The sequence below is a fragment of the Callospermophilus lateralis genome, chromosome 2 (assembly GCF_048772815.1).
Source record: "Callospermophilus lateralis isolate mCalLat2 chromosome 2, mCalLat2.hap1, whole genome shotgun sequence".
Lineage (NCBI taxonomy): Eukaryota > Metazoa > Chordata > Mammalia > Rodentia > Sciuridae > Callospermophilus > Callospermophilus lateralis.
The window spans coordinates 192,028,588-192,050,125 of record NC_135306.1 but is presented as its reverse complement, the minus strand read 5'-3'; the positions used below and the strand labels follow the sequence as shown (position 1 = coordinate 192,050,125).

Genomic DNA, 21,538 nt, shown 5'->3' with positions numbered 1-21,538 from the left:
TTTGGTGAATTCAGTGGCTCCAAAAAATAAAAAGTCATTTGTTGATAGTAACTGTAATTAAGTAAAACAAACATGCTGACGGCCCTGAATGCACAGATCTACACACACCTTTACCTATTCTTTGGGTATGGTCAGCAGTTTTCCCACCAGCCACAGGCTCCCCACTTGGAAAGGAAAGGCAGCATTAGGTTCTCAGGAAAACGGGGCTGCGCGCGGCCGCTTTAAGACTGCAGGTGGCGCGTGCCCACAGTACTTTCAAATGGACCAATAAAAGGGCGATGGGCGGTCCGTCGAGGACCAATAAACAACGAGGACACTGCGGGGTGTGCGGCGGCCCAAGCGGTTTCAAACGGCTTAGAGAAGGCCCCTCGGTTCTGACCCGACGAGGTGAGTGGGCGGTGGGCCAGACCCCCAGGCATAGGCCCGTGGATCTGGGAGCCGCGCGCGCGGGCGCGCGGAGGGTCCCAGCACCCTGGGCGGGGGCTCCGCGGACGCGCGCCTTCCTTGCCTCACGAACCCGGCAGGTCTGAGGCGGCGAAGCGGGGCGGAGGCCGGGGAACCCGCGGCTGGCAGGGCGGGGGGGCGTGGGCGCTCGTGCGGTGGAGGCCGGGGCAGTGATTCGGGTGACCGGAGCGCGCCGCAGCGGGGCGCGGGCTGCAGCGCAGGGGCACGCGGGCGGCGCCGGGCCGTGCTTGGCCGCTGAGGTGTTCCGGGGCGCGGGCTGGGGCTGGGGCGGGGGCCCTGCGAGCCGGCCCTACCGGAGCGCGCCTCGCGTAATTGTCAAATGAATGAATGAGTGAGAGTCGCCGAGGGCTGTAGTGGTGGTGGAGGGCCTGGTCGCTTTGGAGCATGACAAGGATGGTGGTACCGGGGCCTGCCCTCACACCTGTGCCCCTACCCGCTGCGATTTTAACTATTCTGATCATTCACCGCTCCGCCCTTACATCTGGCTGGCTCTTTCAAAAGGTGTCAGTACAGTTCAGGTATCTTTCCAGCTCTGAAGGTTGGGGGGACCGATACCTTAGCCAGCAGTGTGGGTTAAGCAGGCCTTGCTACTTAAGCTAGGGGCTTGGTAAACTGGATTCTTACTTTTTAGTTTTTATTCTCTAGCTGTTGAGGAAGCCACCTGCTGTCGTGGTAATTGTCGGGCAGGATTTAATGCTTTTCGTTTTGTTTGTTGCATAGAAAACCAGGAAAGAGATGTTGCCAGAGTGGTGGCTGTGTTAGCAAATATATTCGTGTTGATGAATCTTAATGAGTTTTTCATTCAGTATCAATAGAGAGTGGAGGTTTTGCAGAACTTGCCCCAAATTTATGCATGGCTCTAATTTAATTCTCATGGGAACCAAGACATCAAATCTTGGCCCAGATATGATTCCTGTCTTATATTATACATAATTATAGTAACTGAAAATTCATTTTTGGAAAGGTGAGCTCCTCTTTTTCTCCATTTTCATCACCCTGAAAAGTCCTTCTTTGACCTAAAGAGCAGATAAACTAAGTTAATGACATTTTGAAATTTTTCTTGAGTGGACAAACTGTAATGTTGTTATGAAACTTAATGATATAGGTAAAGGTGAAATCAGTATATTTTGCCAACATAAATTCGACCTGGTTGGTAAACTTGCAAATAGAAAATTTTACACAAGTTTTTAAAGGCTGTTCGCTTAAGGCAATGATAAGCAAAGGCATTCCATAACAATTAATATGCCTTATGCTTTATAGTTCATTACTTTTAAAGGTTTTTTTTTTTTAAAAAAAAAAAAAAAGAGAGAGTGAGAGAGGGAGAGAGAGAGAGGATTTTAATATTTATTTTTTTTAGTTATCGGCTGACACAACATCTTTTGTTTGTATGTGGTGCTGAGGATCGAACCCTGGGGCGCACGCCTGCCAGGCGAGCGCACTACCTCTTGAGCCACATCCCCAGCCCTACTTTTAAAGTTTTGATCATCAACTTTGAATTATGAACAGTGATGTGTGGTAATTCCATCATAAATACAGTGTACTATGATGGTTCACTTTTAGCAGCACTTTTAGTTGGAGAAAATATGAGTAACAATATTAACAAACACCTGTTCTAGGTTTTGGGGAAACAATTAAAAATGATTAACATCTTTAACAATACATTTGAATAGTTTAAAAATATTGATAGGGAATAAAAACTTTATATTCAAGTAAAGCTAGACTCTTATGCTCCTTGGACATAATGGGGACTCATTCAACAAATACTGAGATTGATGTCTGCTTCATGTTTAAACATTGTTCTAGATCCAGGAAATGTACTGGTGAGCCAAAAAAAGACAAAGCCCCTGACCTAAGGGAGTTTGACAGTTTTATCTTTCAAATAGTTAACTGTAGCACATTGTAGTTTCTATAATCCCTCAGTCCAGTCCTGGTCCTTTAACAAAATAAATTCCCAAATACTCTTACTAGCAGTAGCTAACATTTACTGAATGCTCATTGGGGGTTACATTTTATCTTTTTTTAATCCTTTCAATGTTTCATACATGAGGAAACTGAGGAAGGTTATCCAACTTGTTCAAAACAATATAACTAAGTGATAGAACCTGAATTTGAATTCAAGTTTGTTTCTTTTTTTTTTTTTTTTATTTATTCTTTAGTTTTTCGATGGACACAACATCTTTGTTTGTATGTGATGCTGAGGATCGAACCTGGGCGGCATGCATGCCAGGCGAGCATGCTACTGCGTGAGCCACATCCCCAACCCCTCAAGTTTGTTTCCAAGGTCTTATTTTTTTATTTTTTATTTTTTTTCAATTGTACATGGACACAATACCTTTATTTTGTTTGTTTGTTTGTTTGTTTATGTGGTGCTGAGGATCAGACCCAGTGCCTCACACATGTTAGGTGAGTGCTCTACCACTGAGCCACAACCCCAGCCCCAGGGCCTTATTTTTTTTTTTTTTTTATGGTTATACTATATGAAGTAATGAGCTCTGTTAAAGATAATTCAAGAGCAGATTTTGGATAGAACTCCTCCTCCTTTTAACACTTTTTATCAGAGATAAATGAAATATGAATGACAGACATAATTTTTTGAAGGGCAGGCCAAAATTCAGTGTTTACTATGTAGAAAATGAATAGCTGTGACATTGGGTAGGGTTAAGGGGGAGCATAAAAATTGAGATTTTTCTAATAATGATAGCTTCTTGGTGATAAGTATTGGGGAGATTTAAGGTTTTAAAGTGACTCTTGTATTCTTATATCTCAAGTTCAAAATATGTTTCTTAGCTCATTCCTACCTGGGCAGTTACCCTACCTACTTGATGTACTCCCAGCACATAAACTTTTTATTTTTGACCTTTGCATTTGCTCTTATATGCCTGGAACTTTCCACCTCAACGAATCTCTACCTCAAGCCTGTATTATACGCTCCACTCAATTCTTAACTCAAATGTTATTTCTTTAAAGAGACATTTTTCTTTTTTTTTAATATTTATTTTTTTTTTTTAGGTGTAGATGGATACAACACAATGCCTTTATTTTTATGTGGTGCTGAGGTTTGAACCCAGGTTCTGCCCGGGTGAGGCGAGTGCTCTACCTCTAAGCCACAATCCCAGCCCCAAAGAGACATTTTTCTAAATTACCAATTAGAGTAATACCCTTGTCAACAATCACCTCACTTTCCTCTATTTATTATTATGTGATAGTTCACTTATTGTTTGCTTGTGTCAGATTCCCTGACAGAAATAAAAGCACAACATATTTTTTTTTCCTCTTTAAGTTTACCTCAATGTCTCAAGTAGTTCCTGGAACAATGTAGGTGGTCAAAAAGTATTTAGCATGTTTGAGACTGTGGTTTTGGTCCCCTTTGCACCACCACCACTGCAGGGAAAAAAAAAAAAAAGTATTTGTTGAACAAAAATGGCCAAAACTGGTATAGTCTTCTGTATGTGATGAAGTAATACAGTATATAATAAACAGTGGGCAGTCTCAGTATCTTATCTATCCATCTATCTATCACAGTACTGGAGACTGAACCCAGTGTGAATCACTGAGCTACATGCCCAGCCCTTTGATTTTTTTTTTTTTTTTTTTTAATTTTGAGACATGGTCTCACAAAATTCCCCAGGCTGGCCTTGAACTGGTATCCTTCTGCCTCAGCCTCATGAGTTGCTGGGATTATAGGTGTGTGCTTCCACACTTATCTTTTTTTCCAATTAAAAAAAAATTAGTTTGGGGGGGCACTAATTAAATATATTGTAGGATATTCTGCTGAGATTTCTATGAATTTCTTTTTTCTTTGTGATTAGACTGAGGCTCTGGGTTTTTGGTAGGAAGACTACAGAGGTAAAGGACCATTTTTACCTCATCTTATTAAGGGTACATACTATCAATATGATTTATGACTTAATATTGACTTCAGTTATGGGACTGAAGTAGTGTTTGTAAAGTTTGCCACTGTAAAATTACTCTTTTTCATCTTTTTCTATACTGTGCTCTTGAAAAGGAAGTCACTGTGCAACCCACACTTAAGGAATGCGAGTTATGTTCCTTGACTTTTAAGATGGAGTATCTGTACAATTTATTTGGAATTCCAGATAGAAGATTTGTCTCTCCCTCCATTTATTTAGTCAAGTATTTATTTATATCACTAAAGGCTCAAGGATATTTATTTTATATTTTGGGCTGCATTCCAGTGCTACTATATGTTGTTGCTCAAATTGTTCTAGTCTGTTGATGGCTGTTTTAGTTGACTTCTAATCTGTTCCCTTCTGACATATCTGTGTTGGGGGGAGAGGGGTGTACCCAGGGCCTTGTATGTACTAGGCAAGTGCTAAGCTACATCCCTAGACCTTTTTTTTTTTTTTTTTTTTAACAGAGTCTTGCTGAGTTGCCTAGACTGGCTTCAAAATTACAATCCTTCTGCCTCAGCCCCCTGTATCTGGATTTACAGGCATGTGCAAACACTCCTGGCTCTGTATATGTGTGTTGATCGATTGATGTGCTTGATATTTGAGTACTTTCCTATACTGCAAGATGCTCTAGGTTCCTCTTGTGTATTTCCTGTACCTGAGTCAGTATTTTATTAGAAACCAAGACCTGGGAACTAAGTGTTCTCATTGCTGCTGGGGTATCATTTTTTTTTTAAGCCTTTTAAGTTGACAGAGCAAGGAAATTATTCTATTTTGGATTTTAAATGTCCCCAAAGGGCTGTATCTTACAGATTTAGTTCCCAGTTTAGTTTTTTGTTGTTGTTGTTGTTTTATTTTTTTGGTGCTGGGGATTGAATCCAGGGGGCTCTAGCCCTTTTTAAAAAGTATTATACGTCCTTATATGCACAAGGCCCTGGGTTCAATCCCTAGCACACCCCCCCCCCCCCCCCCCGCAAAAAAAAAAAAAAAAAAAGTGTATGTGTGTGTGTATTTTGTACCCAGGGTACTTAACTGCTGAGCCACATCTCCAGTCCTTTTTTTTTTTTTTAGATTGGGTCTCACTGAGTTTCTTAGGTCTTCACTAAGTTGCTGAGGTTGATCTTGAACTTCCAAACCTCCTGCCTCAACCTCCCAAATTACTGGGATTACAGGTGTGTGCTACTGTGCCCAGCTAATTCCCAGTTTGGCATTCTTGAGAGCAGGTGGAAACTTTAGAAATGGGGCCTAGTGAGAGGTCTTCCAGTCATTGGGGGTGTGCATTTGAAGGGGGCATTTGCACCCCAGCCCTTACCCTTCCTACCTTGTACTTCATGGCTGTGAGGTGATATATGTAGGCCTACAAGCAACAGGGCTAATCAGTCATGAACTGAAACCTCCAAAACTATGTGTCAGAATAAACCTTTTCTCTTTATTAGTTGATTTATTTGTTATAAGAGAAAGTTGATTAACAGAATAATATGTATATATGTTAACCCCAGGTATATTAGAGGTATCTATAAATATTTTTTAAATGTGGCCATCTGTATGTATATTAATTTAAATATGAGTGCTTACAGATATCTCCAAATATGATTCATTACCATATGAATCATTCTATCCTCCTTCCCTTGCTAATATATGAATTTCTACTTCAACAGTGAAAAGCCTGGGACTTGTACCATTTATTTAGTTATTCAGAGTTGTTCATAAATCTATGAGTGTATTAGAATTATTACTTTGGACTCCAATGGAAAACAATTTTAGAGTACAGTGCTTTTGTCTTTAGTTTTATGAATTCCACTTATTTCTGAAGTCATTTTAATTTCCTAAATATCTTATTATTTTTTTGGTACTGGGGATTAAACTCAGGGCAGTCTACCAATGAGTTACATCCCCAGTCCTTTTTATCTTTTTGTTTTGAGACCATATCTCGCTAAATTTCTTAGGCTGTCCTGGCAATTTGTTGTCCTTCTGCCTCAGCTTCCTAATTTGGTAGGATTATAGGCATGTACCTCTGTTCCCATCCTTAATATCTTTTTAAAATTTGCACACAATAGGCCAGGTACAATACCACACACTTGTAATCCCAGCAGTTTGGGAGGTGGAGACAGGAGGATGGTGAGTTCACAGCCACCCGTGCGTGGCAATAGCCAGGCTCAGTGAGACCCTGTCTCTAAATAATAGTGTTGGGGATATGGCTCAGTGGTCGAGTACCCCTGAGTTCAATCCCTGGTTCCCCCCCCCCAATAAATAAAAATAAATTTGCACACAATAAAATTTACTCTTGTTAAAGTCTGTAGGTTTTGACAGATGCATAATGTTATTTTGTCCACCATTATAAGATCATGGAGTAATAGGCTATGGTGCAGACATGGTCAGGTTCATATACAACCAGTTCCAGAAATGACATCAGGAACCCTGATCACAAAGATGTGAGTCTATTCACAAAGGTATGCATCTCTTAAGGGGATAGACCTTGAGAGGAGCATATGTTTTGCCAATAAATACAAGAAGGACCTGAAGAAGATGCAGGCCAACAGCACCAAGGCTATGAGTGTACCTGCTCAGGGGGTGAAAGACCTCGTAAATCCCAAGGAGGTTAAGCCCAAGATCCCAAAAGGATATCAGATGTTGAGGGCCACAGCCTAGGATGACTCATGGCATTCTGCCAGCAGGGAGTGGTTGAGAGGTGAGCCATTGAGATGATGATGGTTATGTTAAGCTGTGTATTCAGTTGTATATGAACCCTTGCTGTCCCGGCAATAGGGTGGTTCCTGCTGCCTCACTGGGCTTTGGAGTTCCTGTTGAGTTCTCACGGGTGTTGTGCTGGTGGAGTTCTGGCAATGAAGTTTCCTGTTTGAACATACAAGTGCTTTGTGGCTGCTCGGTGATTTTTGCCCAGCCAGAATGCGGCAGTCAGATGCAAGTTCCCTGTCTTGCCTACATTGCTAAGGGTTTCTGGCTTTGCTGGCCAAAGGCTAGTGTTTAGACCAAGGCCCATGCCTAGGCTGTACCTGAAGCTTCAGCTCTAACTTCAGCTTCAGGTCAGCTCATCTTTCCAAAGGTGTCCATGGAATCTCCATGATAAAGGCTTCTGTCTGCCAGTGTGATAATAGAAGGAGGGGTGGTTGTCCTGTGCTATTAGTACAATTAAACTTGAGCTGGGATTACAAAGAGAGAGAGGGCTGGGGTTGTAGCTTACTTAACAAAAAAACCTGTGAGGCACTGGGTTTGATTCTCAGCACCACATTAAAAAAATAAAATAAAGGTATTGTGTCCATCTACAACAACAACAAAAAATTTTTAAAAAGAGACAGAATAGGTTCACTGCCCTAAAAATCCCTGTTTGCCCCTCCCTTCCTTTGTAAATGATATTTTTGATGTCTATAGTTTCGCCTCTTCTATAATATCATATAATTGGAATCATACTATATATACTCTTTTCAGACTGGCTTGTTTTGCTTCACAATGTAATTTGAGATTACTACATGTCTTTCTTGATAGCTCATTTCTTTTTATTGATGAATAATAATCCATTTTATGAGACTTGGAATATAGATCAATGGTAAAGCGCTTGCCTTGCATAAATGAGGCCCTGGGTTCAATTCCTAGCAATGGGGGGAAAATGTATGGGTATTGAAAAGTATCTTCATTTATTTATGTGGTGCTGAGGATGGTACCCAGGGCCTTGCATGTGGTAGGTGAGCACTCTACCTATGGCTGAGCCACCCAGCCCCCGCACTTCCAGTTTTTGACAATTATGAACAAAACTGCTGTAGACGTGCAGATTTTTGTGAGTTAGGTATAAGTTTTTAATTCAATTGGGTAAATTTCTAGGAGCATAATTGCTGGATCATATAGTAAGAAACACCCAGATTATCTTCCAACGTGACTATACCACTTTACATTCCTATCAGCAATGAATGAGATTTCCTGTTAGTCCACAGTCTTTTTTTAAATATAAACACATACACACACACACACGTGTGTGTGTGGTATTTTTTTTAGTTGTCAATGGACCTTTATCTTATTTATTTATATGTGATGCTGAGAATCTAACCTAGTGCCTTACACATACTAGGCAAGTGCTCTGCCACTGAGCCACAACCCCAGCCCCTGTCATCCCACATTCTTGATAGCACTTAGTTTTATCATTTTATTTTAATTTTAGTCATCCTAGTAGGTATAGCTCCCACTTTAAACATTTTTTTGTTTTTCTTTTTTTTAAAATTTATTTTCTAGTTGTAGTTGGACACAATACATTTATTTTATTTATTTATTTTTATGTGATGCTGAGGATTGAACCCAGGGCCTCGCATGTGCTAGGCGAGTGCTCTACCACTGAGCCACAACCCCAACCTAATTTTTTTGTTTTCATGACATTGACTTTGTTTTTGAAGACAATGGTAATTTAGTAAGAAGAAATTTTAAAAAATAAAATTTTCATTTTGGGGGTTAGTGCTATAGCTCAGTGGTAGAGTGCCTGCCTCACGTATGTGGGACACTGGGTTTAATCCTCAACACCATGTAAAAATAAATAAAGATATTGTGTCCATCTACAACTAAAAAGATATACATATTTTTTTAAAAAATTTTCATTTTGGGATAATTTTAGAATTAAAGAAAAGTTGCAAAAATGAAGGTGGGCTTGGTATCACATACCTGTAATCCCAGCAACTCAGGAAGCTGAAGCAAGAGGATCACAAGTTCAAGGCCAGCCTCAACAACTTAGTGAGATCCTGTCTCAAAAAAAACAAAAACAAAAAAACTGGGGATTTTACTCAGAGGTAAAGTACCCTTGAGTTCAATCTCCAATACCAGATATATAGATTTTCTCTCACACTGTACCATGTTGTTAACATCTTATATGGTACATTTTATCAAAACTCAGGCATAAACATTGCTACATTTTTTTTTTCCAATACTGGAATATTGAAATCAGGGCCTTCCTTGCACATACTAGGTGAGTGCTCTACCACTGAGCTACATCTCGGCCCCTTTTATTTATTTACTTTTTAAATACATTTATTTATTTATTTCTATGTGGGGCTAAGAATTGAACCCAGTGCCTCATACATATTAGGCAAGCATTTTACCCACTGAGCTATAACTCCAGCCCCTCCAACCCTTTTTATTTTTATTTATTTATTTATCTATTGGTACCAGGGATTGAACTCAGGGAAACTCAGCCATTGAGCCACATCCATAGCCCTAGATTGTATTTTTATTTAGGGACAGGGTCTCACTGAGTAGCTTAATGCCTCAACTTTGTTGAAGTTGGCTTTGAACTTACTATCCTCCCGTCTCAGCCACCCCAGCCGCTGGGATTATAGGCATGCACCACGGCACCCTTCCGGCCCTTCAGCCCTTTTTAAATTTTTATTTTGAGACAGGGCCCTGCTAGGTTGCCCAGGATGACCTTGAAATTGTGATACCCCTGCTCAACCTTCCAAGTAACTGAGTGTGTGCCACCATGCCTGGTGGTACATTACTTTTAAACAAACACCATATTTTGTTTGGATTTCAACAGTTCTTCTATTCATAACCCCTATTTCAGGATCCAGTCCAGTGATCATCTCCCTTAGTCTCCTCTAGTCTTTTGGTAATTGCTCAGTCTTTCCTTATCTTCCTGTCTTTAATGAATTTGAGGAGTATTAGTCAGAGTGTCTTTGTCCCTTTCACATACACCCATCTTTTTCTTTTTAAATACTTCCTTACTTTATGGTACTACATACAAGATGCTCCAGGCTCATCTTTTTTTATCCCTGCTCCACCCCTAGAATTAGACATTTCTCCAAGGAACTCTGGCTTCTTTTACTGGGTGGTAGTATTTCTGAATACTACCAAGATCCAGTTACTTGTTGCTACTGGGTATCATAAATGGACCCTCTCAGCTGAAAATATTAGGTAATATATGTAAACTAATCCCCATAGATGTGTTATTATTTCTGTGTTCTATCTGTATTTATATTAAGCTAAATATGAAATGATACAGATTCTCCCACTTTCAGAGGAAATTTAGGTCATGAACAAATGGCCTCTTTGTAATTTGTCTTACTGAGATCTTTTTCTCCCTGATAACACCTTTCAAGTGCCACAGAAAACATTGTTTTCTCTGACTTGGCAACAGTTGTGTGTTCCTGGCTTATAGTCTTTGTTTAGATATGCATTCAAAGCACAAATTTTGATTCAGTTGGAATGGTACTACATTTCTGGTATAGATATAATAGCAGATAAACCATGATGACCATTTGTATCTTAAAATATGATTTTTTTTTTACTTTGTGAAGAAATAAGAAAACTATTTCTTTGATATCTTAGTAATATTTCTTAGAGGTTGTAATTAATTAACGTGACTTTTAGATCCTTTATTTATTTATTTTGGTACCAGGAATTGAACCTAGGAGCACTTAACCATTGAGCCACATCCCCAGCCCATTTTTGTATTTTATTTAGAGACAAAGTCTCACTGAATTGCTTAGGGCGTTGCTAAGTTGCTGAGGCTAGCTTTGAACTCAGGATCCTCCTGCCTCAGCTTCCTGAGCTATTGAGATTACAGGCATGGGCCAGCATGCCTGGCTTAGATCCTTTCTTTAAAGTTGAGAAAAAAGTTGAGTAATTGCAAGTATTTTTAAATGAAATTCATTTAATTTTTTTTAATCATAAGACTTAAAATAGTATTTTACTTACCCAAAAGTCAGCTACAACAGGAAATAAACCCCCCAAAAAAAGTCTTTTTGGCAGCCTAAGTAGTTAATTAAAAATCGTATTGACTTCCTTCTAGCAAACCCTTCTATTTCTTTTATGTACAATATCTGCCTGTGTGGTTCTTTAAATCAGGAGCTAAATTTAGGGACACTGCTACAAGATAACTAAAAGTATTAACTTGATCATAAAGGTTGAAAAAGGAAAGCTACAAAATGTAAAACAGTAAAACTCAAGAAAGGTTTTGTTGTTGTTGTTGTTTGTTTGTTTTTTGCAAGGACTTCTCATTTATTTATGGCCCTAGATCTTGAGGGTAGGATTGCATTGATTGTCCAAAGGCATCATCCTGAAAAGTTTAAATAATTATCAGTACACTTTGTTTAATAAGACAGGAAGTTTTTATTTTTTCTTTGCTTTATTTATTTATTTTTTTTATATTTGTTTTTTAGTTATCGGCGGACACAACATCTTTGTTTGTATGTGGTGCTGAGGATCGAACCCAGGCCGCACGCATGCCAGGCGAGCGCGCTACCGCTTGAGCCACATCCCCAGCCCTGATTTATATTTTTAAAGTTACATAAAATAGAAATGTTTCAGAAATAAGAATAAATCTTGAAATCTGGCAAAGTTGGCTATCTAATCAGTTTTGCTATAATTTTTCCTCTATTTTGCATTTATTTTCAGTATGAAGTATGAAGCCTCTTGTTTGCAGATTTTGGGAATTTTACCAATATTGTAATTCTGTACTTTTCTTCTGGTTCTTTGTGATAAGTTTAAAAATAGAATCTCAGTTGTAGAGTGCTTACCTAGCATGTGGAGGCACTGGGTTTGATTCTCAACACTTGATTAAAAAAATAAAATAGGTATGATGGTGCATGTCTGTAATCCCAGCAGCGTAGGAGGCTGAGGCAGGAGGATTGTGAGTTCAAAGCCAGCCTCAGTAATTTATGGAGGTGCTAAGTAACTCAGTGAGACCCTGTGTCTAAATAAAACATAAAAAAGGGCTGGAGATATGGCTCAGTGGTTAAGCGCCTTGGGTTCAATCCCTGGGATCAAAATAAATAATAATAATAAAATAAAGGTATCGTATCTATCAACTTTCATGAAAACTTCCTAGTCTAGAAATAGCATGGATGCTTCATTTGGGAGTACAGACCAAATCACATATTGGAAATCTCTGTGCAATAAATTTTTTGTGTTTTTGTATTTTCATGCTGTAGAGGACTGCTTGCTAATTTTGAGCAATGTTTGATATGAGAGATTCCTCCAAACAAAATATGGACAGTACCTTTGAGGAGTACTGTTATTATTTTTAACAGTGATTGAATCCAGGGGCATTTGACCTTGAGCCACATCCCCATCCCTTTTTATTTTTTATTTTGAGACAGGGCCTCACTAAATTGCTGAGACTGGTCTTGAACTTGTGATTCTCCTGCCTCAGCCTCCTGAGTTGCTGGGATTACAGGTGTGGGCCACCACATTCCCTTTGAGTATTATTAGTGGCATCTGACTTTTAAAGTAATGATGAATCTGCTTTCTGTAGGTTAAAAAGGAATAGATTACTCTTACAGCCAAAGAAGTAATTTTCCTAAGAACTCTGACATGGCTTAGTCCTTTCTTGAACCAGAGACTGAAGTAAGGAATCAGTCTAAAGTCAGTCTAAAATCTCTGACTGATTCTGGGGATGATGTGTATAATAACAGCACAGTAATGATAGCTATTGTTTACTTCATGCTTTTGCTAGGCTATCTGTTAGTACTACTACTTGTGTAAAATCACTGGATTTGTATGACCTGGTCCTTTCCATTTTGATCCTCTCAACCCATTTGACCGCATGGGTTACATTCCTGCTCTTTACTCTTTCTTAGCTGTTTTAGACATTTTCATGCATGCCTGAAATAGTCTTTGTTATTCTCATTCATTATGTCTTTACTTGGTCAATCCCTGTTACTTTCCTCTAGTTCTTAGCCTAAAAAATCACTTTCTCAGTGAGACTTTCGTAGTCTAAACCTGGTGTCTCTGCTATACTCTCTTATTGTACTTGCCCCCGGACTCTTGGGCACAACCTGTACTCAGTGCCTATAGAAGCCTCACATGACCTGATTGGTGCAACCCTATTTGGTGCATAGGAGAATAGTACAAATATTAGGGAGGGATTCTTTTTTTTTTCCTGGGTCGGGGGTGGGGGAAGATTTTTAACATGTACTGGGGTAAATCTTTAGTCTTCGAAACAACAATTAAATCACTTTAGACATTTCATTATCCTCTGTGTCAGTTTCCTCATCTGTCAGATGTGGATGATAATATCACCTTCAGAGTTTTTGAGGATTAAATAAGTACATATGAATTGCTTAGAATGGTGCCTGGCACATAATGTATGTACAGCAAGTGGTGTTAAATAAGGAACCACATGAAGATGGTGATGTTATGATGGGTGATAAAACTGAGGCTCAGCTAGTCTGTAGCAGAGCAGGTTTGTTTTTTGTTTTTGTGGTACTGGACATGGAATTCAGGGGTATTGCTACATTCCCAGTGCTTTTTATTTTTTGAGACAGGGTCTCGCTAGGTTGCCCAGGCTGGCCTCTAACTTGCTGGCCTCTAACTTGCAGTCTTCCTGCCTCAGCCTCCTGAGTAGCTGGGATTATAGGTGTGTGCTACTCCATCCAGCAAGGTTTAGACTTGACTAGAGCTCTCTAAAGTTAGATTTATTACAGGCAACTATTCTGTGTTGACTTTGCCAAAGTAATAGATTCTAAAAATTAATTATACTTTTTTAGTGGATTTTATAATCAAAGAGTAAGCAAAAAATCTTATCTGGAAATTTTTTTAATAAGCAGTGTTTTAGGTGGGGGCTGGGTTGTGGCTCAGTGGCAAAGCGCTCAACTAGCATGTGCGAGGCCCTGGATTTGATCCTCAGAACCACATATAAAAATAAATAAAATAAAGGTATTGTGTCCAACTACAACTAAAAGATACAAATATTTAAAAAGCAGTTTTTTATTTTGAAAAAGGATTTACTTCAGAATTGTATTAAACATGTTTTCCAACTCATTTGAAATATAAACATGTAAAATTTTCTTTATAAATAACGAGGGACACTTTTTTATGATTTGATGAAATTTTACCCATTTTGAGAATTATATACTGGAATGCAAAGCGCTATGCTAGATGCTGGTATGATAATGAATAGAATTTAGTTTCATCTTGAAAAGGATGGATTAAAAAACAAAACAAAAAACTAGTTTCTTCTTCTGAAGAAGATAGGGTGCCCAAAAAACATTTAAGAAGGAAAAATGAGTTGCAGCTTATTAGGATGAATATGGGCAGATCCAGCTTCAAAGTTCTAAACTAGAATTTTAAAGTTTTAAAACTCTTAAAACATTGTTTTAAAGACATTAAAGGTCATTGTATTTTTTTAAGGCAGAACTGGATATTATGTTTTCAGAGGTAGTTTGGTTAGCAGTTTTCTATGAATTCTTCCAGAAAATTTTGAGGTGCAGTCAAACATGTATAATATTGTATTGGTTTCCTAAGGCTGCTGTTACAAATTACCACATATTTGGTTGTTTAACACAACAGGAATTATTCTCTCACAATTTTGGAGATCAGAAATGTGAACTGAGATATATAGAGTTAAACATCAAAGTGTCTGTAGGACCAGAGACTCTAGGATCCTAGAGAATCTCTCTTTGTGTCTTCCAGTTGCTTGTGGCTGCTGGCATTTCTTGGCTTGTGGCCCCTTTACTTCATTCAGCCTCTTCTAATCTTCTGTCTGTCTTCACATCACCATCTCATTGGGTGTCACATTTCCCTTTTTCCCTCTTATGAAAGCCCACCTGGATACCTTATCTATCTCAAGATCCTTAATTTAATTGCCTCTGAAAAAAATAAAAATAAAAACTTTTTCCAAATAATGTAACATTTTCAGGTTCCAGGAATTGCAACCTTGAATGAGAGATGTCTTTCCATATTTGATTTTTTTTTTTTATCAGTGTTTTGTAGTTTTCAGTCTTAAGTTTTTTACCTCTTTGGTAAAAAAAAATACTTAGTTTATGTGTAAGTATTTTATTATTCTTGATTCTATTGTAAATGGGATTGTATTCTTAATTTCCTTTTTGAATTGGTTATCTATTCACAACTGGCACAATTTCTTTAGAAACGCAACTAATTTTGGGTGTTGATTTTTGTACCCTGCAACTTTGCTGAGTTTATTTGTTCTAACAGTTTTTTTTGTTTTCACGTATAGGATCATGTCATCTGTGAATAGAAATAATTTAAGTCTTTTCCAATTTGGATGCCTTTTATTTCTTATTAATTGTTCTAGCTAAAACTGTCAATACTATGTTGAATGGGAGTGGCAAGAACCATTTACTTGGCTTGTTCCTGATCTTAGACAAAAAGCTTTTCAGTCTTTCATCATTGAGTATGTTGTTAGCTTCAGGCTTTATGTAAATTACATTTATTATGTTGAGGGAGTTGTCTTCTATTCCTAGTTTGTTCAGTGTTTTTAATAAGAAAGGATATTAAATCCTGTTAAATGCTTTTTCTGCTTTAGTTGAGATTGTCATATAGTTTTTGCCTTTCATTCTGTTAATGTGATACATTGGCTTAATTTTTTCGTATGTTGAGCCATTCTCATAACCTAGGAGATAAATCCCACTTGATCATGATGTATTATTTTTATTTTATTTTGTACTGGGTATTGAACCCAGGGGCAATTAACCACTGAGCTACCTTTTTATTTTTTGTTTTGAGACAGTCTCCCTGGTTGCTTAGGGCCTTGCTAAGTTGCTGGGGCTGGCCCTAAATTTGTGATCTTCCTGCATCAGCCTCCCCTGGGATTATATGCATGCAGCACTGTACCCTGCATCATTAATATGCTGTTGAATTTGATTTGCAATTATTTTATTTTTGCATCAATATCTATTAGGGGTATTGATCTGTAGTTTTCTTACAGTATCTTTGTCTTTAGTATCAGAATAATGTTGGCCTTTGTAGAATGAATTTGGAAGTATTCCTTCTTTGATTTTTTTTTTTTTTTTTTTGGAAAAATTTCAGGATTATTAAATGAATTCTTCTTTAAATGTTTGGTAGAATTCTCCAGTGAAGCAGTTTGGTCCTGAACTTTTAGTGTATCATTTTAAATGATGGTTAGTAGATTATTCAGCTGGGTGTGGCACCCTGTGCACAAGGCCATAGGAAGGCATTCTCTCCATCTGATACAGATGTCTTGGTACCACAAATTGTGCTAGTTGTGAATAGATGATCCAGAAACTCTTCTTTTCTGTATTATGAATAAGGAAACACAATTCAGATTTTTGACTTCCTGAATTAGTGCTTTATACTTTTTGCCACATTCATTGCTAAGCTTAATAGGCTGATGACTAAATTTTGCTTTTTGAGTAGTCTGTGTGGATTCTTGCTTTTTGACTTGGGGTCAAAATATATTTTATCAGAGATAAGTTGCCTAAAAAAGGAAAATGATGATATAATCCACATTTATGCAAACTGTTTAGATTGACACTCTATCTGTAATAGTAGAATAAGGCAAACTGTTATTCCTTGGTGGTAATTTATTTAACCAAGGACCAGAGTATATGAGATTTTTGCTACTGCTGCTGTTGTCTTAATTAGAGGTTGGAGAGTTGTCAACACAAACTCATTGTTTTATGTATGAGATAACTAAAGCCCCCAAAGATTAGGTGCCCTCTGAAGTTTTATGGCTAATGGCAGAGTAGGGATTCTAGGATTTCCGCCTCCCAGCCCAAGGCAATTCTCAGACTAAAAAGAAAAATTAGAGGGAAAAAAGTTGCCTTCCTACACTTATGTGTGTACACTGTGGAGTATAAGTTTTTAAATTATAAAATTCTGGGGCTGGGGTTGTGGCTCAGCGGTAGAGAGCTCAACTTGCACGTGGGAGACCCTGGGTTCGATCCTCAGCACCACATAAAAATAAATAAGTGAAATAAAAGTATTGTGTCCAACTACAACTAAAAAACAAATATTTAAACTATAAAATTCTGTTAGCTAGAGGCAGAACTCTTTTTTCCCCCACCCAGCTGAAGAAGTAGATTATTTGCCAATATCCTGTGTAATTCTCCTTATTTGTGTCCCTAGTTATAGTCTGGCTTTTCTGTGCTGCTTTTTCAGAATATCCTCTTGTGCTTTCCTTTTTGATTTAACCACAAATACATGTATCTCTAAGTACTATATTGCTTGGGTTTATATAATCATACTGCATGTTCGTTTTGCAGCTAGCGGTTTTTTACTCACCATGGTTAGATGCCTCCCGTTTTCATGACCTTAGAATAGCTTTCCTGTGAATATACCAAAGCTTTTTTATTGTCTCCTGTCAATGGTTTTTTTTAATTGAGAGTTAATTCATATACCATAATGTTTTATCATTTTATTACTTTTAACATGCAGCTATCACTACTGTCTAATTCCAGAATATTTCCATCACCCCTAAAAGAAACTACATACCCAGTAACAATCACTTCCCATTCCTTTCTCCTTCCCTCCCACCCAGCTACTATTAATCACTAATTTACTTTCTGTCTCTCAGCATTTACCTAAGCTAGGCATTTCATAACAGTGGAATTATATAGTCATTAGTATCTGTCATCTTTCACCTAGCATGTTTTCAAGGTCATCAGTGTTGTAGCAGCATTTCTTACTTCATTTCTTATTGTTTGTTGTTGTTGTTCTGGGGATTGAACTCAGGGGCACTTGACCACTGAGCCACATCCCCAACCCTATTTTTATATTTTACTTAGAGACAGGGTCTCAATGATTTGCTCAGCACCTCTTGGTTGCTGAGGCTGGCTTTGGACTCTCCTGTCTCAGCCTCCCAAGCCTCTGGAATAACAGGTGTGTGCCACCACGCCTCGAATTCCTTATTGTGATTGAATGATATTCCATTATATGGGTTCCACATTTTGTTTACTCATTCATTAGTTGATGGATATTTGAGTTGTTTCCACTTCGGGGGCTATTATGAATAATGCTGCTATAAACATTTATGTACAAGTTTTTATTGTTGTTGTTTTTTGGTTTTGTTTTTGTTTTGGTACTGGGGTTTGAACTCAGGGGAACTCAGTCACTGAGCCACATCCTCAGCCTTGTTTTATATTTTATTTAGAGACAGGGTCTTACCGAGTTGCTTAGCACCTCGCTTTTGCTGAAGCTAGCTTTGAACTCACGATTCTCCTGCCTCAGCCTCCCAAACTGCTGGAATTACAGGCGTGTGCCCCCATGCCTGGCTAACTTGCATGTTTTTATTTGTTCTCCTAGTATTTCTCCTAGAAATACTTTTTGTTGATGCAAACAGGTTGTCAATCCAGATAAAACGACCAGATTTGATTACTCACAGATGTGATTTCCCCTGCCCACACTAGGAATTGAACCCAATAGGAAGCCCTCTAGCAGTAGAGGTTACACTTGCAACTCTCCTGTCTCAGCCTTCCTTTTCATTGGTATTTCCCTTTGAAAGTGTTGTAAAGTAGGATCTAAGATGCATAGCAAATGATCAATGACTTATTTGTAAATAGAAGTGCATATTAAAATCCATGAGCATTAAATTGTGTAAAGAACTGGCTTTAAATCTTAGATAAAAAATATAGATTCATTCTGGAGCTTAGTACTAGTAATCCATAGTAATATGGAACTCTCATAATTGGGTAAGAATACAAAATGATATAGTTACTTTGGAAAGCAGGTAGGCATTTATCTGTAGAAGTAAATAAACAATTGCCATAGCACCCAGCATTCCCACTCCTGCACATTTATCCAAGAGAAATAAAAACTACATTCATATAAAAACCCATGTGAGAAGGATGAGAGCAGTTTTTTCTTAATTGCTAAAATGTAGGAATACCCCACATATCTTAAACTGGTAAAGGAACAAAATGTATTTATATCACATATTGTATACTATTCAGCGGTAAAGAGGAAGAAACAGCTGTTATGTGCCCCTGCATGGATGCTGTCAGTGCTTTGGGGGGTTTTCGATTTATTTTTAGCAGTGTTGGGGATTGAACCCAGGGCCTCGTGCATGCTAGGTAAGAACTCTACTGCTGAACCATGCCCCACCCTTGATCTCAGCTGTATTATATCAAATGGAAGAAGCCAGGCTTAAAATACTACATATTGTCTGGTGTCATTTCTATAATACTTTGGAAAAAGCAAAAAAAAAAAACAAACAAAAAAAAAAAAACCCAATAAAACTGTAAGAAAAGAATATTAATCAGTGGTCCTAGGAGTGCGGAGAGGAGTACAAAGAGCATAAGTGAATTTTGGACTGATGGAGATAAGGTAGTCTTGATTACGGTGAATATGTGACTCTGTGTTTGTCAGAGCTCAGAATTATATGCTAAAAAGAGTGGATTTTACTGTATAAGATTTATATCTTAGTAAACCCAACTTAATATAAAAGCTCTTGGCTCAGGGAATCTCCCCTCTCTTCTTTCTTTTTTTTGGCAAGTGGGGGAAGGTACCAGGGATTTAACTCAGGGGCACTTGACCACTGAGCCACATCCCTATCCCTATTTTGTATTTTTTTTTAGAGACAGGGTCTCAGTTGCTTAGCACCTCGCTTTTGCTGAGGCTAGCTTTGAACACGTGATCCTCCTGCCTCAGCCTCCCGAGCTGCTAGCATTACAGGCGTGCACCACCATGTTGGGCTCCCCTCTCTTCTTTAATCCTTGATTTATTCTGCTCTGACAGCTGGGAACACTGGGAAGTTGGAGCAGCCAGTGTGAAGGGGCTATATATTTGCTTTTTAGCGTTAGAAGAAATATGGTAGATAAACTAGACAATATTTGTTGAACATAATATATTTTATTTAACATGTAGCACTTTATTCTAGGCATTGTTCTAATAAGCACTTTATAAATGTAAAATTAATTCATTTAATTGTCTTGATAACTCTGAGGTAGATACTATTGTAACCAGAGTCCTAGGTCAGTGGCCCCTGACTCTGGGACCAGACTCAGCCATTTTCCCCAATTAACCAAACAGGACACAAGTGGTGGAGAACAAAGGAAAGGAATTTTATTCTTAGTGTGGCCACATTGGGAAGAGGATCAGCATGTTCAGCCCTATCTTTGGGTTATTGACAAAAGTTTCAGGATTATGTAGGGAAGGAACAAGGTGGTGGGGGTATTCATAGTTCAACAATCTTGATCAAATTGTGGTATGGTTGATCATTACCTCAGTATCAACCATGTACAGCCTTGTTAGGGATAAGGAAGTTGCTGCTCCCTGGGAGTATTTTCAGATCTTGTCACAGGATGTTTAAGGTATCAGACCTGTGATCCAAAATGATTGTAGAAGAGAATGACTCAGAGAAAGAACAATTCGGAAAGGCAAGATGGAGTTAGGACAATGACTGAATCCTCCTTCAGGTTTAGAGAAATGACTGGAGACTTGTAGGCTCTGCTCCAATGGTCTGGAACAGGACATTGTACAAGCTGTTTATTGACAACAATCTACTAATTATGATATCCCTTCTAATCTTGAAAACATTTTAGTTACTCTTAACTTGATATATTCAACCTTGAAAAGGGAGGAATATGAGTTTTACATGAATGCTCCTTAAGTGATTAACATGTCTACATGTAGAATTGAACAGGTATCTGACCCAAAATTTAAGGTAGCAAAGGAGACAGATGTAAAATGAAGACAAAAATGCTAAGCTTTTATACTGCTTTTAGTTATCCATTGGATGTCTGCAAGCCCAAGTGAAGTCATTGCTTTTTAGCAAAAGCCACCTCTAAGTCCTGTTACACTTATTATTTTTCCCATTTTATAAATAGACAAAAGAAGCACAGCAAGGTTGGAGTTTGCCCACAGCCACACCATTAATAAATGGTACAGCCATTAATAAATGAACTTGGGGCTGAGGTTGTGGCTCAGTAGTAGAGTGCTTACCTAGCATTCGAGAGGCCCTGGGTTCACACCACATAAAAATAAACAATAAACGTATTGTGTACAACTAAAATAAAAATATTTTTAAAATAAAATAAATGAACTTGTTTTGGCTGCAGAATCCATCGCCATAATCTCTATATTTGACTGCTTTTTTTGTTGTTGTTGAATATTATATGGTAAAGAGTTCCAGTTGATGCGTAAAACTTCTTTTTCCTGTGCTGGTTATGTATGTTTTATGGTTTTTTTTTTTTTTTTCTTCACCTATAACTTTTTTTGTGTGTGTGCTGGGGATTGAACCCAGGGTGCTTGACCACTGAGACACATCCCCAGGCCTTTTTTTATATTTTATTTAGAAAGAGGGTGTTGCTGAGTTTCATAGGGCCTTGTCAAGTTGCTGACGCTGACTTTGAACTCACCATCTTTCTGTCTCAGCCTCCCAAGGTGCCAAGATCACAGAGGTACCCCACACCCAGCTTCTTTCTAAGCAGAAAAAAATTATGGTGTAGAGATTTTTTTAAAAGCATTAG

The 21,538-nt window shown here is 38.3% G+C and overlaps 1 protein-coding gene across 2 annotated transcripts in view; it reads left to right on the top strand.

The window, feature by feature from the left end:
- The first annotated feature begins 311 nt into the window (after positions 1–311).
- Ckap5 (cytoskeleton associated protein 5) overlaps positions 312–21,538 on the top strand; it is a 103,839-nt gene continuing 82,612 nt past the window's right edge. Inside the window, exons 1-2 of one of the 2 annotated variants that reach the window (XM_076847134.2) lie at positions 337–387; positions 2,622–2,746. The gene's annotated coding sequence lies outside the window, so the exon portion shown is untranslated. Of the gene's footprint in view, positions 388–2,621; positions 2,747–21,538 lie in introns of both variants that reach the window. The other variant, XM_076847133.2, reaches the window with a different exon arrangement.